This window comes from Sturnira hondurensis, unplaced genomic scaffold (genome assembly GCF_014824575.4).
Source record: "Sturnira hondurensis isolate 20B ecotype Veracruz unplaced genomic scaffold, ASM1482457v3 Scaffold0023456, whole genome shotgun sequence".
NCBI classification, from domain to species: domain Eukaryota; kingdom Metazoa; phylum Chordata; class Mammalia; order Chiroptera; family Phyllostomidae; genus Sturnira; species Sturnira hondurensis.
The window spans coordinates 1116883-1122620 of NW_028096087.1; the positions used below are offsets into that span (position 1 = coordinate 1116883).

A 5738-nucleotide genomic window follows, 5' to 3' on the forward strand; every position below is an offset into this window, starting at 1 on the left:
CTCTTCAGGGTATTATTTTTCCATCCAGTTGGAAAATTTGCAGTTGATAACATCAGCAATGTATTAGTATTGATACTAACAAGTTGATACTTCTTGATAGTATCAGTTTATTCCAAAGCACTCAAGAGCCTGAGAAATGATCATTACAAACCTCAAAGAAACTTCTTCCTGTTGCTTAGTTATTATCCTTCTGCATTTCCTGGGGACTTTACCTTTGTGCAGTATGTGATACTAAGTTTTAATGAATGTTGAGCAGTTACTGTATGATAAATGCCAAGAAAAATAATGAGTGACATAAAGAAGTGAAGATCTGCCTTAATCCCAGCTCCATTTTTCACCTTTTATCAGCAGCCCCAGGGACTGAGGCTTTCTGTTTGAAGATGAGTTCAGTTCTATGACATCTGAATAGCTATTCTTGCTGTGGTACTGGGCAGAGAGACAGGTCAAAGCAGGCACCTCTTCAGTCCTGAGGATGGGTGCAAAGTCCTCTTTGCTTGGTATAAACACCTCTGTTCCTAACAGGATGCCTGTAATGTCCAGTTGGCCATCCCTTGGGAATAAGTCCTTAAAATCTCATTTTGTTTTATAAGAGTGGTATTTGGAATATTTACACATTAAAATGTTACAAGTTCTCTAATAGCATAGTACCAATTAGTATATCTAATTAGAGGGAGATCACCTCTCAAGGCACTAAAAGAATGGTAGAACATAGGATAGTATCTTCACTCATAAAACTGAGGGACTACAGAAAAAGGAACAATGAGAGATAACAAGACCTGCTCCAGGAGGGTGGTGGTCCAGCCAGGGGCCACCATGGAAATCCTGGGGCATACATGGAAAATGCAGGACACCAAATATAAAGGGAATCAGGTGAAAAACAGTGAAATCAGCCCTGGCCAGTGTAGCTCAGTAGGTTGAAGTGTAATAGCATGAACTGGAAGGGTTTAGGGTTTAATTACCCATCAGGCAGGTACATACCTAGGTTGCAGTTTCATCCCCGATCCAGGCACTACAAGAGGCAACTGATCGATGTTTCTCTTTCACATCAATGTTTCCCTCCCTCTCTCACCCTACCTTCCCCTCTCTCTCTAAAATCAATAAGCATGCACTAGAGGGAGGATAAATTTTTTTTTATTTTAAAATCCAGCCTTGGCTGGTGTAGCTCAGTAGATTGAGCATGGGCCTGTGAAGCAAGGGGTCACCAGTTCGATTCCCAGTCAGGGCACATGCCTGGGTTGCAGGCCAGATCCCCAGTAGGGGGCACATGAGAGGCAATCACACATTGATGTTTCCCTCTTTCTCCTTCCCTTCCCTTCTCTCTAAAAATAAATAAATAAAATCTAAAAAGAAAAAAATTTAATTCATTTTATCTGCTCCCAAAATGTATAGTTCACACTTCTGTGTATAAAGTGCTAAATGGAAAAAGATATAAGTGATTTATCTTTAATACTCTAAAGGTGTGAATGGAGTAGGGGAAGAAAGGACTCCTCAGTAAGTAAAAGCACTTCCACCTTACCAACATGTTTCTCTACTTACTAATCTGTGTAACTGATTTTAAAATATTTGAAATGGATATTAATATTCACAGAAGTTAAATTATTTGGGCAAAATATGATAAAAAGTGCCACTTAATTTATAATACTAAACAATTAAATGCAAACTAAATGCCTATGAAGTGATAACTAGTTAAGAAAATTCTGCTACATGCAATGGAATTCTGTGAAGTCATAAAAATAAAGCTGTGTATACACCTACACTTATTATACAAAGCCATGAAATATAGTTGAGAGAAAAGACAGGTTAGTCCTATTTACAAAAAACCTTAATATCCTAAATAACATGAAATAAAGATGTTTTTAGGGATATTCCCAAATATCCAAAATGCAAAACTTAGTTGATTTTATTTTCCTCTATTATTTTTTTCTTTACGTCTTTGTCTTTTCCACAGGTAATATGCATTTCCCATTTTCTGTCCAAAAAGGAATAGTGTGACAAAATCCTTTTACCTCAAATGTTTTTCCCCCTTCTCTACTCTTTGTCTAAACAATCGTGATTTGCTAAAATAGGTAAGGATTATAAAGTAGAATCTGTGCTGTGATAAAGCAGAATCCAAGCTCGAGGACACCTCATGCACTGCAAGAAACCTGGATACAAGGGAAGCCGTGGTCCTGGTGCAGGAAAGTGCAACCTGGGAATGTGGCATTCTGTTCAGAATTCTAACTTAGACTAAAAGGCATCAGGTGGTACAATTTCTTGCCTTTGGCCTCTGAAGATGTCATTCTCCATTTTATTCAACTTACTGTAAAATTACATTAGCTATGCTGCTACTTAAGCTAGGATACCCTTTGTCTAGTCACTTAGTTTCTGTATTTTTTGAGGATCATGCCACCTCAATGCCCCTTCCCATTCCCTTCTCCCCAGGACTGACTATAGAGAACTGTTTAAGCATTATGCTGAATCTACTGTGCCTTTTAATTACTAAAACATCTTAAAGGGTAAATCTCCCAAATGCAGACCATTGTCTTCTCCATCGAAAACTATTTTTCAAAGGTCTAAACTTGAAGAAACAAAAATTGAATATGTTTTGTGTACAAAGGGAGAATGAAAAAAATCCTGCAAAACTAGGCTCAATTCTTTTAGGCAAACTCTGCTTAGAAAGAGGTCCCTAGCATATGGAACTCTAGACCTTGTCCTAAATGAGGTGGTGAGAGAATCACAGTACCTGCTTTGTAAAAACCAAATCCAGCCCTATTACTGCCAACTCCAGAATCCGGGTCTCTGTCTCCTCTGCTAATACCTTCTCCATCAACTCCCAGGAGAACTACAGCAGCTGAGCTTTGTGAATTAAGCAGCGTGATGGATCAACACTAATCTGAATGTCCACAACATCTCTACAGATTTATGAAACATTGAGCTTATTGTGATTTGTAATGAAAGCTCTGTACAACAAAGTAGTTAAATAAATCCCATAATTCAGTTAATCGATACAGTAAAATAAAATCAACAAATATTTTGCTATCTACCATGGGCCACAGGATCTAAACAACCAGTTGGAAGGAGAGTCTGTAAACATGGAAATGTTAAGTTGCCAAACAAGCAGTACACTCAGTAATTAATCTAAGAGTTGAGAAAGGGAACCATCATTTAGGCTTCAGTGGTCTGTGAAGGCTTAACAGGAAACATTTATTGAGCCCCCAAATTGAAAAGATAAGGAAATTTTTTATTATAGAGTACTGTGTTTATGACATAAAAAATGAGGTTGTGGGGTGGGTCTGAAGAAATAAAGAAACATTAAGCTATATTTAACAATTGTATTCATAAAAATACTTTGTTGCAATTCTAATTTACTGAATAATAGCATTCTGAAGGCCACTGTCACCCTAGTCCCACTCACAGATACACTGGCAGAGATTTACATTTTAAATGTCTTAAAAACATACTATAAAATATAAAGAATTAGCTGGCTGCATAAATAATACAAATTATCTACAAAAGTTTTATTTGGAGATATGAAGTTGACATTTTTGGTTGTTCCAGTTCAGTCAAGATAGCCAGAACAATCTTAAGAAGAACTAAAATTTGATTTGATTTGAACTAAGAAAATATTTAAACCTGATCTTATTGGCAATGCCTCTTTTAAAAAAAAAATGTGTATTTTTAGAGGGGAAGGCAAGGAGAAAGGGAGAAAAACATTTATCACTGCCTGTCATACTCCCAGACTGGGACCAAAACCACAACCCAGGTGTGTGCCCTGACCATGAATTGAACCACAGACCCTTTGCTCTGCGTGATGATGCCCAGAGGAGCAACCCCAGTTAGGACAATGCCTCTTATTTCCCTTCCATTTTTTTAAGAATCAGTTTTAATGAGGTATAGTTTACATAATACACATTTCTCTTTTAACTATCAAAACATTTTGATGAGTTTAATAATTTAATATACCAGTGTAACCACCGCCACTACCATCAAGATAAAGAATACTTTTGCCCTGGCTGGTGTGGCTCAGTGGATTGAGTGCCAGTCTGTGAACTAAAGGTTGCTGGTTCAATTCCCATCAAGGCACATGTGTGGGTTGTAGGCCCGGTCCCAGGTTGGGGGCCTATGAGAGGCAACCGATAGATGTATCTCTCACATTGATGTTTCTTTCCCTCTCTTTCACCCTCTCTTCCCCTCTCTCTAAAAACAAATAAATAAAATCTTTTTTAAAAAGAAGGTAAAGAACATTTCCATTATTTCCAAAATTCTCTTGTGCCCATCCAGGTCAATATTCCCCAACCCCCCTCTATTTTTTCCTTGGCAAGATTACAGTATGTCTTGACTATTCACATTGCACATTTTTGTATTGCTATCTAGTCTTTCCGTTGCTTGAGTTTCTCTCCCTAAAGGGGTATATAATGAAAGAGAATTATTACAAGGAAAATTGGAACTTTTTACTGATACCAACACGGTAGACTTTCCTATAGATACATACAAAAACCTTCATTCTGATGATATTCCCCATGCTTCAAGAGAAAAAAGGACCACAGTTGTTGGACAACTAAAACAGCTTCAGGCATAAACAGCCAACTATGAACATGCTTGAAGTGCAGAAACTACAAAGGTAAATGCCATCAACCTGGGATAATCAGATGCTGTTTGACTACCTGGTGGACAAGCATGGTTTTAGGCCAGCACATTTAGATACACTCTACAGGTATGCAAAAATCCAACATGAATGTAGGCATTACTCTGGAGCAGCAGAATGTCTTTAGTTCTTTAGAGTGTCGTTGGTCCAATGAATGTGTAGAAATGCATTGAGCTCACTGTGGGGAAACCTGGCCTCTGAAACTGAACTCAGAATTGTGATGCAGTGGTGGAAGACCTGAACCAGTTAAAACAGACCCCAGGTAATTCTATGAGTGCTCCATTCCTGTCTTTTCAGCAGCAAACTGGCTGATTGCACAATGACATTTAAGATCGCTTCCTTTACCAGCCTCGGTACCTTAATGCAATTTGGATGATGTGTTCATATATTCTTCATTATTGGACTACAGCAGTCATAACTAACTGACAAAGATGTTAAAAAGGCCAGTAGGTGCTAAAAGATCCAGTCAAAGTTGCTCGGTGGAGTCATACACATAGAAATACCCAATTACAGAGTCTGTGGGATGCTTATATGTTAACTTTGATGGGGCTCAGAAAAAGCTGAGGGAATGTGAATCTGCTTGTAAACGGCTTCTTCCTAGAGGCTTATCCTGAGGATTTCATTGAAAATGCCCATCTCTTCATATTTGAGACTTTCTGTCACAAGGTATGAGAGTTGTATTTGCTCTCTATCCTTATCAGTATTTAGTATTGTCATTCTTTTTTCACCATTCTAGTGAGTATGTAGTACTATTTTGCTGTGGTTTTACTTTGAGTTTCCCGATGACTAATGATTCTGATATATTTTTGTACATGTTTTGGCATGGCTATCAATCTATCTTATCTTGTAAAGTATCTATTCAAATTGTTTGCCCAATTTACCTGGGTTGTTGTCTTAGTTGTTATAGTTCTTTATAACCACCCATAATAACCACCATATATTCTAGATACAACTCCTTTGTCAGATATGTGCTTTATGAATATTTTCTCTGAGAAGGTAGCTTGGCTTGGCTTTTGTTGTTGTTGTTTTGTTGTGTGTGCATATGTGTATTTAGCAGTATCTTTTGAAGGATATAAGGTTTAACTGGGTAAAAGTCTAAGTTAGTATCTTATAG

At 37.6% G+C, this 5738-nt stretch overlaps 1 pseudogene; it reads left to right on the forward strand.

The window, feature by feature from the left end:
• Positions 1-759: 759 nt before the first annotated feature.
• LOC118981082 (eukaryotic translation initiation factor 3 subunit E-like) lies at positions 760-5296 on the forward strand (annotated as a pseudogene).
• Positions 5297-5738: the final 442 nt, after the last annotated feature.